Raw genomic sequence first — 17,266 nt, 5'->3', positions numbered from 1 at the left:
CCAATATTTCTACGGAATCCAAACTGATCTTCCCCGAGGTCGGCTTTTACCAGTTTTTCCATTCGCCTGTAAAGAATTCGCTTTAGTATTTTGCAGCCGTGACTTATTAAACTGATACTTCGATTATTTTCACATCTGTCAACACCTGCTTTCTTTGGGATTGCAATTATTATATTCTTCTTGAAGTCTGAGGGTATTTCGCCTGTCCATGCATCTTGCTCACCAGATGGTACAGTTTTGTCGGGATTGGTTCTCCCAAAGCCGTCAGTAGTTCTAATGGAATGTTGTCTACTCCCGGGGCCTTGTTTCGACTCAGGTCTTTCAGTGTACTGTCAAACTCTTTACGCAGTATCATATCTCCCATTTCATCTTCATCTACATCCTCTTCCATTTCCATAATATTACCTTGAAGTACATCGCCCTTGTATAGACACTCTATATACTCCTTCCACCTTTCTGCTTTCCCTTCTTTGCTTAGAACTGGGTTTCCATCAGAGCTCCTGATATTCATAGAAGTGGTTCTCTTTTCTCCAGAGGTCCCTTTAATTTTCCTGTAAGCAGTATCTATCTTACCCTAGTGAGGTAAGCCTCAAACTAAAGATAACACCCACATCCGTGAAGAGGGAGTGCTCCATCCTCCGATGTGGCAGGCTACGCACGTCTGTCCGCGCGGCTACCCTGCGCGGCATTTCTTTTGGTCTAACTTCCATAATTTCCGTTCATGGTGATGCAACGTGTGAACTTGTCTTAATACCTATAGCGTAAATTGTTCGTAACGTTCTACAAGAACTATATTTTTTCTTCAAATGTTTTTTTTATTTTATTCCAGTCTTTGATCACAATGTAAAATCCTTCGACGATGACCGGTTTCAGTCAGTAATGACCATCTTGAGATCTACAATATAAAACCATATACCTACTGGGCAGTCTATCTACGAAAACAGGCTTTTCGTATCATGTTATACTCTCATACAAAATGGGTAATGTACAGTGAAAATAACGTAAAGCGTACCTGTTCTACACCATGTACGAATGTGATAAGGCCGTAATGGCATCGTCAAAACGTATCAGTACACTCAGCAAAGCATTGTCACGTAGATCTAAAATATGTTGTGAGATAGGCCACATCGTTCACATAGTCATTTTGCAACGTGACGATGTTTGCTAAGTGTATTTATATGTTTTGAAGGTGGCATTACGGCTTTATCACATTAGGGCACGGCGTAGAGCAGGTACTCTTTACCTTATTTTATCTGTACCTTCCCCTGTGTGTATGCTGCAGTACTTCGCCTTGTGTTTCTTTTAATCGTCAAGGTTTGTGGTTTTTGGCGTACAGTTTTTAGATTTTTATCGCCAGTTTTACAGTCACCCCTTTTCTACGCTATCTTCCAATATGTTTCCCCTTTTATATGTCTGTTTCGCTGTATTTCCTCTTTAATGTTGTATTAAATGTCTCCATGTTCTGTACTTACTGTCTGTGTCTTGGCTGAAGAGCGGCGCCTATGCTACTGCCAGTCCGCCCCATATGGGGCACTGAAAAAAAAAGAAATAGTTTGTAAGAGGGTATATCGTGATATGAAATTCTGTATTGTTTTGAAGGATGGACTGTCCAGTAGGTGTATATTTCTGTATTGAGAATCTGAAGATGGTCATTACTGACCGAAACCCGTCGTCGTCGAAGGACTTTATGTTGTGATCAAAGATTGCAATGAAAACACATTTGACAGTACATGGATCATGTTTGTATTCGCGACTACGTCGCAGCTGGTGAAAGTATTTGTTGAAAATAGAACACTGAAGAATAAGAATTATATGACTAGAGACACCATGAGAATAAATCTCGTGTGGTGGTGTGATGGGCATTTTCATACAGAAAGGAAACTATTTAAGGGGCACAGGGATGAATGGGAAGTCATTATAGTGAAGATACGTACCACAAATAGGGCTTTTCATTGATATTAACTACTTTCACGATGGACAGATTGTTGTGGTGCAGGATCTGTCGTGCGCATTCATCAAAATTTAATGAAGGAGAATTAAACCAATAATAGGTGACAGGCTGTTCGATGTCTACCTCTCAGCACAGAACGTGGACGTGGGAGGCTTGTTTACTCTGTCAATCAGGACAGGTAGCGATGGGTGGCAGATGTGACAACAGAATACAGTAGTAGTGCAGACACACATGTTTCGGAGGTCATCATTCGGCACACATGTGCGACGCCCCAGATGACCCCCATGTTGCCATGTTGACCGAATGTCATCGCCTGTTACGACTGCCCTACCACTGAGATTGGATAGTGAATCAGTGAAACCATGCCATCTGACCTGAAGAATAACGTTGCACCATGTCTAGGTTCGAAAACACCATCAACTCGGCGAATAGCTGCTTGAAATTTGCATATACCACGCCAGGCTGGTTGGGCAACATTACGTTTCGGGGAACATCACCTGGACTTCCACGGGCCTGTGTTACTAATCGAAGGTACCGTGACAACTGTGGATTACATGAACACTATTCTGGACACATGGTTGGTTCCTATGGCACCTTCCAGTCGGGTGGCTGTCTGTGTCACAAGTCCACAATCCTGTTGCGTTCGATTGAGGAGCGTGGGAATGAGCTCATGTTAAAGTCTTGGCTATCAAATTAATTTCATCTAAGCCGGATGGAAAACATCGAGAACACTGTTCGAGCGCTATATGAGAAGTAACACAAGAAAATGGTAAAATAGAAATGGGAGATTGTGATACAAATAGGAGCGCCATTTTAATTTCGCATATTATTGGTATAGAATATTATCAGGTAATACAGGACCTCTCACGAGTTGAAGGCTGTAATACGAGAGTCATTCAGAAAGTAAAGAACTATCGTCTAGAAATGGAAACCACAGTTGTGTGCACGCAGTGAGCGCATAAAGACCCCTATAAAAAAGTGTCTCCTGCCTGGCGTGAGATTTCGCCCGATTTCAAGAAAACCCACATAATGTAACTATCATAGATTTGATTCTTCATCACAGCTCTCGGCCCCACAGGGACAATGAGGACGCTCTAGCAGCGTTTTCGATGGGAATTATTTGATCACCCTCCATACAACCCGGGTTGGGCAGCCTCTGATGTTTTCCTCTGTTCACATGAACCACTGGCTTTGAAGAGAGCATATTGACACAGAGAACGAGCAGCAGTCCAGCGTAGAAAATTGTAGCTAAACGCAGGAGGCTGTCTTCTATGACAAGGGTGGCGGAAAATTCGTACAACGCTACGACAGACGTTTGTGACTATGTAGAAAAGGAGCTGGAAGGTGTAGCTAACTGTTGGAAAATTCAGAAGTTTAGGTTTTAACTGTCGTCTCCTTATTTACCGAATAGCCCTCGTAGTACAGGTTGTTGTATCCTACGTCGCTCTTCTATTGCAGCAGTGTCTCAACGCCGGCAGCTGTGACCGAGCGATTCTAGAAGCTTCAGTCCGGAACCGCGCTGCTGATACGGTCGCAGATTCGCATCCTGCCTCGGGCACGGATGTGTGTCATGTTCTTAGCTTAGTTAGGTTTAAGTAGTTCTAACTCTAGGGGACTGATGACCTCAGATGTCCCATAGCGCTTATAGCCACTTGAACCTTTTTTGAGTGTCTCAACGTCCCAGCACCAAGATGCCACCAGCCGCGACCGCAATTTTTTGCCACGTCTCTGACCTACGCCACTAACACACAATACCCTGCTTATGGAGACAACGAATGTGACGCCTGTTAATGTTACAGCAGCATCCAACAGCGTGGATTCACTACTGAAATCTGGTTTTCAGGACAGAGCGGATCAGATTGGAGAAGGGGGCCTATGTCAGTTACTGTTAGTTTAGCAGAACACCCACAACTTTATTTCTCAAACCACTGCACAGTTTTCTCCTTAAAACAACAAAGATAAATTCACGGCTGAGGGCCCTAGTAACTTCCCCGGAATAAGTTTAAATGATTGCTTTTAAAACACCAGGATTTAGAGTAACGGATGAAGGCCTTACTTAAGTAAAATTACAGTATCTTCTAGGCTAAAGGCCGAAATAATATTTCTGGTTAGCTAAGGACATTGTTTAAAATCAAGGCATTTACAAATTCCTGCTAAAGGGCATATTAAGGAATATTCAAGTTAATTCTTCGGCTGAAATCCCAATTCTTTTCTTTATAAAGGAGAGACTTTAAACATAAGCCTTTACACAGTACAACAGAAAAACATCTTAAGAAAACTTGGAAGTATCTTGTCGGCTGAGGACCGAAGCAAATACTCAGGGATAATTAAAGACAACCTTAAAATAAAGATTTACAGAACACAACTGAAGGCCGCTTCAAGAAATCAAAATAATTAAAGAGAAACCTTACGGACAAGGATTTACATATTAAAGCCACAGATTGTCAAACAAACGCGGCTGAAGGCCTAAATACAGAGCAACAAGAATTTTAAATGAAACACGGCTGAAGGCCTGATTTTAAAGTTGTTATGAAGTTCAGCTGAAGGCCATACACTGAACATAAAACAGACAATATTAATACACGGCTGAAGGCCTGGCACAGCACCTGCGACCAAATAAAATGATAATCATAAACAACAAACAGTGGTGCTCAGAAGTGTTCCTAGGGTCGGCCTGGGTAGGTAACTCTATCCACAGTTTAGGTGACACAGACAGCCAAGCGTAACACTAAACAATCGGGTTGCAGCACTACATACGGACGGCTGACGAACGAACCGACCGCCTAATCAATTACCTTCCACTCGGCCAACACCACGACAACAAAAAATACGTGCGAAGACGAGGATCGCAGCAGGGTTATGTCTTAATAATTGGCGCATAAACACTGTCAAGGCACAATAAACGCTCAAAGAGAAAAGGAGAACAACACCAAGCTGTGGAACTACAAGCCGTGTCAGACAGCATCAACACGTCGAGGAAAACTCACTGCCCCAGAACTACACTAACGACCAGGGCAGGTAACCGGGACGTTAACGGCCACAAGGCAGAAGATACCTCTAGTGCACTTCACTAACAAATTGTAATCACTTCAAAGGTGAAACACCATACAGGGAGACGACTGCAAAAATTTTCTGACTCCAAAACACCACTGCGTTGCTGCTTGCGCCGACATACCAGGATGCCACAACCAGCAATCAACGAGGAGAGGTCACAACGGTTGAGCTTTCATGACAGGTTCACTGATTACTCAAGTCAAGTATGCAGGTGAGGTGGACGACGAACTTGGCAGTTCTCGCAGCTAGTGACACACACCTACCACTGAACGTGCATGCAGCAGCGGCTCCGGCCTGATCACACGCCACAGTGACTTCCTTGCTGATCTGCCGCAACCGATCAACTGCCACACACACCATGACACGGAAATATAACTGCCACACCAAAGAAGTTACAGCAAAATCAGTATCGATAAACGCTGCTGCTGCCACTGACGGAGGTAAGTGAGCAACTCATTCAGATAGTAACTGAGGGAGGAATGAGACGCCAGTCGATGGTGACAAAATGCCCAAAAGGGAAAACGGCATTAACGAGAGCCGACCACGGCTCAGCTACAGTAATCCGAGCCACTTCATAATACTCCACTCGGGGAGTTACAACACAATTCGTTGGCGCAGTTCAGAGGTGGAGTATGGAATTTATCCATCAGAGGGCGTCAACTAAACAGGACAGAGCTCTCGTTAGCAACAGTCGCAAGACAGTTGCCCCAGGGCCAGAATCTACATCCCACAAGTAAACTGCCAACGAGGACAGAGACTACCGCAGCCTGGAGAGCTAAGTGCTTACTGACTTTGACTCTGGACGGTTGTTAACATCTGGAACTGAATGTTCGATTACGTCACTCGTTTCTCACACTGGGGAGATTCATGCATGTTTTAGTGGAACTGGATGAACGCTTATGAAAGCGTTGCAATAAACAAATGTTTATGTAATGGCTCTAATTGTCGGTGTGTAGAGACATTGCAGACCTCATATAAAGCAGGTCAACCACGTTGAATGAGCCTTATTCAACTACATAAATCGAGGAATTCGCCATTACTACGGCTGCTAATTCTCCAAACAATAAAGTGATGGTTCAAATGGTTCAAGTGGCTCTGAGCACTATGGGACTTAACATCTATGGTCATCAGTCCCCTAGAACTTAGAACTACTTAAACCTAACTAACCAAAGGACATCACACAACACCCAGCCATCACGAGGCAGAGAAAATCCCTGACCCCGCCGGGAATCGAACCCGGGAATCCGGGCGTGAGAAGCGAGAACGCTACCGCCAATAAAGTGAGTCCATGTGCTTGTGTGTTAAACTTCATTCTCGTTCGATAGGATCGTACTTTTTGATCCTTTATTACTTATCCAGAAATATAATTAACTGAACAGACGTGGAAAATGGCCCAAAAATTACACTCACGTTAACCGGTGTGCCAGACCAACTGTCACCATCTGCGGTGAGTTTTCCATCTGCGTATCACTTACCTCCCTGTCTCCTAAGTTAGTGTGCCGTTTGGTAATCCATACAAGCAGCATAAGGACATGAGATGGGGGAGTAGTTGGTGTGTTATGTTAGAGAATAGGTAGATTGCTGTAAAAACGGCTTTGAAACAAAGTAAGCAATCACAATATGTTCACAGTATGGGTCGCCTGTAGATACAACTCAGAAAGAGAACATTGACTGCAAAACACATATTTATTGCGACAATCATTAAACAAGTTTTTGCATGGCAATGGCGCTCTTAAACCGAAAATGCGATATATTGATCTTCCTAAAGGTAATACTGTTAATATAATATGTGGCCCAATGAAAATACAGAGTAATGTGATAAACTGTTACTTTAGACTGCCGAAAATGGTCATAATCCAGAAATACTTCCCTATCCATTCAAATCGGCAAGCCAAGTGTTCGTTTGTGTCATTCGGAACGGTCCTTCTCTCGAGGCAGTGTAGCTACCTATGTACGGGTTGTTATCCGTAACAATTTTCTTTTTTCAGCTGAGGAACTTGTGCTAAGTCCCGACCTGAAGATGAGAGAAACACACTACAGCCTTCATCTATCGTCGTCTCTGTTCATTAAGTACATTTTTGAAATTTCCTGGCAGATTAAATCTGCCTCTCTTCCAGGAGTGCTAGATCTGCAAGGTATGCAGGTGAGGTTCTGTGAAGTTTGGAAGGTAGGAGACGAGGTACTGGCGGGAGTTGTCTGTGAGGACCAGTTGTGAGTCGTACTTGGGAAGCTCAGATGGTAGAGCACTTGCCCGCGAAATGCAAAGGTCCCAAGTTCGAGTCTGTCCGGCACGCAGTTTCAATTTGCTAGGAAGTTTAATGCCAGCGCATACTGCACTGCAGAGCTAATATTCCATTCTACAGCTTTTGTTTCTGTTATGTATATTCAACTTTATATATACCTAAAATGATCTACACTACCTGCAGCGTTTCAGGCGTGCCAGCACGCTGCAAACACACGTTGTTGGCCTTACCCACCGAGCTCTCAGTGGGCGTGCCCCTGGTACTGGGCTGGCCTAAGACATTGAATCGCTGCAGTGCTATCGTAATGAATTTTCCTATCTTACCCTACAACTAATCTATTTCTTTTATCTACTGTCATTGTCGGTGTGTGTCACATTCGGTTAGAGATGTACACACTCCAACCTAATCCGATACATGGCGGATCCCAGCCGTGAAGCCGCTGGTCGAGTCCACGCCTCGGCGGAGCGGGACAGTCTAATTCGGATTGTGATCATTATCGATTGTTCTTTAAGAATTGTTTAAGAGCTTTACTGGATATTTCATCTGATAGTTTTTTCAGGGTGTGTAAAGTGTCATCTTGCCTTGAGCAGTTGGTGCGTGTCATGGTTAGGAAGTTGTTGCCGAAGTTGACCTGCAACATCGCCGAAGAGGGGGCACTCATACACCACATGGTCTGGAGTGCCCTGCACAGCTCCACAATTACACACAACTGCAGCCCGCTTCCCGAACCAGCATAGGTATGTCAGGTAGGGTCCACGTCCAGTAAGAAAGTGCAGCAGTACTCTGGTCGGTTTAAGGCAAGTAAGCTTTAAGCACTCCTTAATGTTTGGCAGCAACTCTGTTCTTCACCCTGTTTCATCATTGTCTCACTGTTCTTGCCACAATTCTTCCCCCTTTCTTTTAATTTCAGACTTATCCCCAACATAAACCCCCATTATTTCCACTATTTCTTCCTTCCTTTCTTTCTTCCCTCAATACCAGGCGGCCTGTTTTCTGATTTTCATGTCAAGGGGACAGAGCCCCATTAATATTAGCATTTCCTCCCCTCCCCCCCCCCCCCCAAGGAGTTGTTCTGTATGCCCCTACCGAGGGCAGGAACATGTTTCGCTGCACCCTTCTTACGGACATGTCAGGCATGACCCTCGTGAGCCTGTGTGCCGACACCCCAGACCCGTATCCTGCCACAGAAGCTAGGATACTGTTTTGATATAATTTAATTAGGTCGGGTGGGAGATGGAAGGGTTTGGGACTAATTACATTTAGGTTGCTTAGTGTTTCCAGTGATCTTTGTGTTATGGTGTCAATGTGTGATGCATAGTTCAAAAATGGTTCAAATGGCTCTGAGCACTATGGGACTTAACATCTATGGTCATCAGTCCCCTAGAACTTAGAACTACTTAAACCTAACTAACCCAAGGACATCACACAACACCCAGTCATCACGAGGCAGAGAAAATCCCTGAACCCGCCGGGAATCGAACCCGGAAACCCGGGCGCGGGAAGCGAGAACGCTACAGATCGACCACGAGCTGCGGACGATGCATAGTTCCACCTTTCGTCAACAACTACACCTAGATAACGGCCCTGACGGTGCAGAAGAAATGGTGAGCCATTAATTCTGATAGTTGGATTCCTAACAAGTTGTCCTGTTAGTAGCAAATATGTGAACTTGGTTGGCGCTATTTCCATTTTGGCTTTGTGGCACCATGTGGTCAAAGTAGATATAGCTCTTTCAACTTCAGGCTCGAAGTCTTTGCGGCTACGACCGCCAACCAGCAGGAGGAGGTCGTCTGCGTAGGCTATGACCTCTAGCTCTTCGTTACTGCTCTTTAACTCATCCAGGAGGGGTACCAGGTTAATGTCCTAGGACAGAGCCCTGAGGACACCCCTTTGTTATGTTGTTACTCATTTTTCCGCTTGGGGTCGTTAGGCCGACCTCCCTGTCTTCGCAATAGACAGCAATATAGCGGCCCAGGACAACCCTTTTCCCGCATGCAGGAGAAGAGCGAAGGCCACCACAGGTCGTCGAAGGTGCCACTGATATTTACCGTGAGGCCGATGACGTGCAGGGCAGGGCAGAGTCACAGACACCCGCAGCCAGGGCGATTGTGGCAGACGCTGATCGCCCCGACCGGAAGCCGAATTGTCTGTCACACATCCCACACAACACGCGGTGTTTGTCTGCTAGCAGCCTCTCAAAACGTTTGCCCAGCAGGTCCAGTAAGCAGATGGGTCTGTATGATTTCGCTTCTTTAGGGTCTTTATCTGGACCTTTTTTTATTATTACCACATCTACTTTTTTTCAGATGAACGAAATTTTCTGAGCCATAGACACTCATTGTATAACTTAGTGAGCGGTGCCAGCGGCTGCGGGGCGAGGAATTGCACCACCTCCGATGTAATGCCGCCTGGGCCAGGAGCCTTGCCCTTCTTAAGGGCCTTTATTTAGTCACCTACCTCCTCTTCGGAGAAGGGATAAACCATGTAATTATTTTCATAGACACGTTGGTTTTCTCTCCTGATTCTTTGTTGTTACTCCAGGTCGGCTTCCTCTGTTTCGTCAGGCAACAAGACCCGGAGGAGTTTTCCCGCCAAGTCTCAGTCATCCGGTCCCCATCCCTGACGGTAGATAACATCATAGGTGACCTTATTTTTTCCCGTACTAACCGTTGGTCGTTGAAAAGGTTGTGGAGGTGATGGTTCGCCAACCTGACAAAACCAATACTTGTCTCTTCGCGACTTCTCTGTCCTGACTTGCACATTATCACCGCCAAACTTGCTCGCGTTTAAGGGGTTGGTACTATTCTACCACAGAACCACTCTGCTAAGGCAATTCTACGACATCTGACGAAAGCTTTCTGCTACTTCACGTAATATCTCATTCATACAGTTCAACGTCGCATAAAGAAAAAGATGCAGGGAAATGTGGCACACACGAAATAAAAATTTATGAACAAATAAATAAAAACCGCCTGGTCCATTCTCTTTTGTTTGTTACCCACAGCCTTACCTCTGCAGAGTATAAAAACTCTCGCTAAAATTCTGCTGCACCGGAATTTATTGAGAAAAAATATGGAACGAGACAACCAGTTCCGTTTCATCACTCTCAGGTATCTTCGAAGAAAATGGAGTGAGGGCTGTCTTTCCGATGGAACGACAGTCCAGGAGGTTTTTTAACTGGTGTCACCAGTAGGAGACCCTAATCTCCACGCTACACCTCTCCGTTATTATTATTTTTCCTGTGATGCTGGACAAGGTTTAAAGTTTATCATTTGGAATAGTTAACTTGCCGAGACCACACAACCTAATACCACTGGCACAGTGGCCTTTGCCCCATACATTCGTAACATTACAAAAATTCTATAAATGAAATCACCTTAATCAATTAATCACCCTTATATCCAATACAGGTTGGTACTCGTTATGTAAACACATGCACAACACTACAAAAATTCTATAAATGAAATCATCTTAAGCAATTTATCACATTTATCCAATATAGGTACTCATTGTGCAAACACAAATTCTATAAATGAAATCACCTTAATCAATTAATCACCCTTATATCCAATACAGGTTGGTACTCGTTATGTAAACACATGCACAACACTACAAAAATTCTATAAATGAAATCATCTTAAGCAATTTATCACATTTATCCAATATAGGTACTCATTGTGCAAACACAGTAAATTATCCTAAGACATAATAATCAAATACTGATAGCAAGAGTGACTGTTAGTGTATCTCAACTGAAACACGTTATGTTCTATGCAAAGCATAGGAAAAGTATTAAGTATTCAACACAATCAATAATATAGAACACTCAGCCTACAATGGCTCTACAAACGTTCACTGTTATGCATATTACCTCGTCACAAATCAGAAACTCTGACAAAGGAAATACATATTTGCAACTGATCACTATCTGACACGGTTTGCTCGTAATGAAACTCGTAGTAATATATTTGAGACTGCAAATCGCAAATTAAACCAGTACAATAATGTAGAGTGGCACATTAGGTAGGTCAAAAAATTTCATTGGAAAAGCAACTTTGTTTTCTAACACACAATTAAGTCTTATCTAATTTGTTTCATACTAATTAGCAATGAGGTTTTACATGTCATGAAAGCAATGTAATGATCTATCTTTATAGTTAACTCACAGCGTGAGTCCTGTTAAACATATTGATCCAATAATACTTGGCTACGTTACATCTACTTCGAAATGGTTCAGTTGGCTCTGAGCACTATGCGACTTAACTTCTGAGGTCATCAGTCGCCTAGAACTTAGAACTAATTAAACCTAACTAACCTAAGGACATCACACACATCCATGCCCGAGGCAGGATTCGAACGTGAGACCATAGCGATAGCTCGGTTCCAGACTGTAGCGCCTAGAACCGCACGGCCACTCCGGCCGGCGTTATATCTACTGGCTTTGTGCTTAGGGCCTGCTTGTCACTACACACATTAAGTTCTGGCCAGACAGGAATGAGGGAAATATCGTCGACCTACTTTCTGACTGAGTTATTAGACAACATTTTGTCTTGAACCAGCAAACTTTTGTTCATCTAAGTGCCTCATTTCCAGGCTGATAAATGACAGAAAACAACATACTCTCTATCACGCTTCTAAGGTCAGAGATAATTCTTTATATTAAAGCAAGATATTCCCCCTTTCCTCTATACTCAATATTGTTACGCAGTAAACAAGGTACTGTCCTCTTGCACGTTTCATGAAAGAAAGGAAACACTAATGAAATGACGAATCTAAGACAAACAACATTTCATATCCTACTCAACATATTTAAAAAAGTCATACACAAAAACACAGGGTATTAACATGAGGATATCTTGACGAAAATCCACATTATTCACACGATCAAAGGACCAGCTCTCACGCTAGTTCAGCTATTGTTTGGCATGCCCTACGTTTGAGTAATCACACAGCACTATGAAGTCAAACGCACACCATTTAGGGTAATCGTCGGGGAGGACTTTCTTCCAAAGGAACTTGGAGGTAGCCTATTACCCTCTACCGTCTCTCCTTCATCCCATGCTATTTCCTTAAGGGGGGTACGGCGTCAAACGGGCCGTCTTGAGCAGGAGAGGGATCACAGGACACTTTGATTTCCAGTCTCTATACTTTTACAAATAAATTCATAAAACTTTGTCCGCATTACCAGGAAGGATTCAGGATTCACACTGATTGCAGGGGAAGTTCGAAAATATAACAAACAAATTTTTTTTACCTGCGAAATTTCATCTGTTTTTACTTACTAATGGCGGCATTTGTTGCTATAGGTACACTTTTCTTCATAAGTTAGATTCTTCGATAAATTTTCCACAGCATACATACCATACTCACAGGTGTATGAAACTCTAGAATTTATTTAATTTATGAAAAAACGAATGAACTGTTATATTTTGAACTTCATGTTTAGAAAAAACGCAAATTTTATATTTATGTACCTCAATTTTTACCACAGTTTTTAATACATTTGGAAAATTCTAGTTTCATACACCTTTAAGTATGATTTGTATTCTCTGCAAAATTCATCGAAGAATCTCTCTTACTTATGAATAAAAGTGTACCTATAGGAACAAATTTGCCATTAGTAAGTGAAAAAAATGATGAAATTTCACACGTAAAAAAATCATTTCGTTATGTTTTCGAACTTCCACTACTATGAGTGTGAATTCTGAATCCTGACAAAGTTTTATCAATTTATATGTAAAAGTATAGACAGTGGAAATTAATACGTCCTGTGGTGACTCTCCTGCTCCAAGTGGGCCCGTTTGACGTCCTACCTCCGTTAAATTTGTTGTCCTTTAAACAATTTCATTCTGTAAAATTATGGCGGCAAATTAGTTGTCCATTTGCAGTCAACACACTTTCAGAAACCAGTCCCCCCCCCTTTTTATTATTAGCACTAGTGGTATGGATTGGACTAAAGGTTCATCAGTTCCAGCAAACCGTCAAATAGCTACACTGCTGCGCTACGTTTTACAGTCCGCAGTCCACTTCCGAGTTTCTTAACAGGAATTTGCCATGGTTTATGGGCCATAAGTTGTGTGATGAACAGTTTCTGGCCTGGCACTGCAGTTTGTGCCTACTCCACACAGTCACGGATCACCAAAACATAAGTGAAGTTCATCATGACTGCACACAAATTTATTCAATTAAATATCGGCATATTTATCCCCTCTTTCTAAGTTCAAACTCCACTGTCTTTGCATTGAAAGTTCTGCAGCGTTTTCATCCTATTCTCAGTGTTCATGCATCCAACAAGGGTTACTAATGAGACTAACAGTCCTTAATATTTTGTCCTTTATCCCTTGACCTTTGCAAAGGCGGCAGTGTTGTGCTAATAGTTTCTGCCAAAGTCGCCGCCTCTTGTGTTCCGGCGGAGCGACATTGCTATCTCAGTCTGACAAGATGCATCGTAGCGATAACAACAGGGGTATCCTTTGTAGTGGAGAGAGTTTAGCCGCTCTGACCGGCAGTGACCCTTCCGCAGGTAGCCGTCCAGACTCGCCATTTGCTGTAGCGCTCGGCCTCGGCTGTTATTGTCCTTTCAGCCTCCGCCACTGCCTCTTGGAGGAGGGACGAGAATGGCGCCAGACTCCATTCAAAAGTTTCGGCCTGCCGCTCGCGCCCACGGGATCAGCTGTCTGACAAGGACAGGTCGTCCTGTGTCCTTGCCGTTCGGAGCTGTCAGGCTGCCCTTTTCTCCTTGCCGTCACCTTGCAACATTTAAATAGAACAATTGTCACTCCCTTAAACTTTACGGGTCTTCAGTTCCTCTGCTGTTTGAGCCAAGTACACTTTACTCTTAACCTGCTGTACACCAAAACTTAATTATCTACGGATTTCACCAGAGCTTTACAATTAATGGCGAACAGTTATTAACAGAATAATAAATAATCCTAACTCTACATATTACTCGTTTGCTTACAAGCACAGGCCTCTAAAATGTCCATTCTCAATTGTGAGGCACTTTACACTTACTAAATGAATTAACAATACAGCTCTTTCGATCTCTGAATAACCTTTAAATAATAAAAGTACATCTCTAGAAGTCTTTACAAATTAACAGCTTGTTTCTTATTTAAAAGGTAGTCGCTTGCCCATAAAGGAGCAAATTGTGGAAACAGTCAGGACAGATATCATGTGTTGTGAGGATCGGTATGCAATTCACTACACCACCACCACCACTATCTACATCTCCATGTCCTACGATTCGGCATGCTCAAATCTCATAGATTTTCTGGGTCTAAGTTAGATAGCTATCATTATCCGAAACATTTACAAATCACAGTATGGTCTTACTACGACCCTTTCGTCTAATCTACTTCCCAAACAGGTTACATGCTCCTTTACAATACACAAACCGTCAAAACAGGTGACGTATCTGCTCATCCATGAGGGTATGACCACGATAACACACCATCAAATGCTAAGTAGATAATTACACTGCACAAGAGAATAATACAAAAAATCAAAGCTCATTGGAATAATACCCCCAGGAGTTATTACCACTTGGACCAGTCTTCTACGTTACTCAATTCGGACATTTTGCTCTTCGTTCTATCCAGTTTAGTTCGCTAAGGAAACCACTACGGCCATGCTCACTTTAAGATCTCATAGAAACATTATATCTCCACTTTAGTCATTGCACCAATACTTGTTACTGGCAATTCATCTCAGTCTACTGTCAGCAGCATCTCGCCCTCTTTAGTGCCTTTTATTCTCTGTGAACAAAAGATACGGCATATCATGTACAACTAGTTTAAAACTAAGAGCTCACTTTACATTTAGTCCTTATTTTACATGCATCTTCTTTCGTCACATAGATGACATTCATGACTACAACCAGTACTCCCTTCTGTTACCTCCATGGGCTTCCTCTTTAGTTACTCCTGCCTTCATTTCTCTGGTGGTTTACCTCAAGGATCCTTTACTTGCCTCCGTCTGATTTTCCTCGCTATGGCTTGTCATGCATTCTTCATAGATTTCAGCTCTCCCTTGGGGTCTCTCAAAGTCATCACTGCCTAAGTCAGTAACCCTTCATAGCGCTGCGTCTCTGCACACCACTATAACACAAATACAGCACACAAAATTCGATGCCTTTTGCAACCGACAACTGGTCCGGTCGCTACTTTGGCGCTAGCCATTACAAGACATAAGCGCATCTAGGGCACATTTCCCCATCATTATACATTGCGAAAGGTTTACCTTCTCTAGAGTCATTTCCTCCAGAGTAAATCACGACCATGACATACGAATATCTTCCTTTGACACTCGTTGTAATTATTCATTCCTAACAAACGATCAGGCAAGGACAGTAAAGAGTACCAAATCTCTTACACATGATGTTGTAGAGTACTATTTTTATAAAAAGCTAATTTGTTGTTTACGAGAGATGACACCTCCGCCCCTAATTTTTGCTGTATACTGTGAGTGTGTGGGGTTGCTATTCTGTCATTCTGCTCAACGAATTAATCTGAGATGTACCCTTTACCCTGTGGCTCCTGCCTGCAAGATGCAATTTCCACCCCCACACTACTACAGAAGTCAGACAGACGCTCCTAACGTTGTAAAGAGAAATGTCTGAAAAACGTTCAGCAATAAATATCTTCTGGAGTCGTCTGCTGCAAGGAAATGACACAAAAATTCAGAAAATTTCTTACGTAAGTAGTGGGATACTTGGGTACTGGGGTAGTGCTAGCTAGTTAGTGTAAGAAAAACATGAAACTAACGAAAATTATTATTTATTTTGCTAAAATTCTGAGAAATCACAATGGCTCCTTTAGTTATGAACTGGAAAACTTATTTCCAGGTTGTTTTCGGAATGTGAAGTTACCTCTCAAGGATAAGATACGCTAATGAAATTTCTATACAAAATTTAAGATTGTTATTAACTTGGCGGAATGGCTGAGAGCCGTGCCAACTCAACTTGAATAAACATCCGTTAGAATGTTGCTAGGTACGGTCGAGGCTGTCGCGTGTGAAATGCAGTGAAGTGTATTGTTGTGGAGGAAATATGGGGCTTACAAGAGCTGTAGCGCACAATACCGTAAGCTGCGATGACTGCTGTCTGCGCCGCTCGCTGCTGACAAATAAGATAACTCTCGTTCTATCTGGATTGACCTTCGCCAATCAAACTCTCCCTACTCCTTGATGAAGTCAAGGACTCCTATTTGCCCCTAGTCTAACTATTGGCGTGGTACACCGGTCAGATAACCAGTCCACCACAAAGCCACTCAAAAATTCGCTCACAGGCGTTTAACTATAACTCTGTCTGTTCACACCGCACATTAAGTGTGGCGGCCAACACAGTGAACAATGCTTCATCGCAAGGACTCAATATAGAGTTGCACTCCGGCTCGCACTCGACAGAGGTGCTCTCTCAGTGAAGTACTGAGGAGAGACTTGTTCTTCGCTCTTTGAGGACACATACGAGCGCACACGCTCTCATTACGTGTTCTCGGTCCACGAGCGCTAACGGAACAGCCCCTCTCCACGCCAGACATGAAGGGTTATATCTTTCGGTCTCTTCCATTACTCCTTCAGCTCAAGGCGTCAAAATATCGTCTGCCAATCAGCATTGCTCTTCCAAAACGGGAGAATGACGTTTCGTTTAAGGCGACCAAGCTGGAAATCTGTAGCATCAGCGTTTGGCGTTTGCTGTCTCCCTGTGAAAACCTCTGAAACTGCGTGCACTGTTTGTAAAGAGTGTGTAGGCTGGGCGCTCCCACACAATGTAGCGAAATTTGCTTTGAAGCCGAACACGGGGTCGTTCTTCCTTTCACTCGAGCAAACGCTGTCTGCTCCACGGGTGGTCGCACGCCAACGTAGATAGGTTGAGTCGTCCTCTGAAGGGACCGGCCCCCAGGTGTGCAGTTTGCATCTCCCGAACTAAAAGCCCCTGCGACCATCGTGTCTTGAATGTGTGTGTGTGTGTGTACGCCACCCTCGAGTATTTCAATCTCGATGTGCATTTGCGATTTAT

The sequence above is a fragment of the Schistocerca gregaria genome, chromosome 4, assembly GCF_023897955.1.
Source record: "Schistocerca gregaria isolate iqSchGreg1 chromosome 4, iqSchGreg1.2, whole genome shotgun sequence".
Taxonomy (NCBI): Eukaryota; Metazoa; Arthropoda; class Insecta; order Orthoptera; family Acrididae; genus Schistocerca; species Schistocerca gregaria.
Note: the sequence above shows the minus strand (reverse complement) of the source record.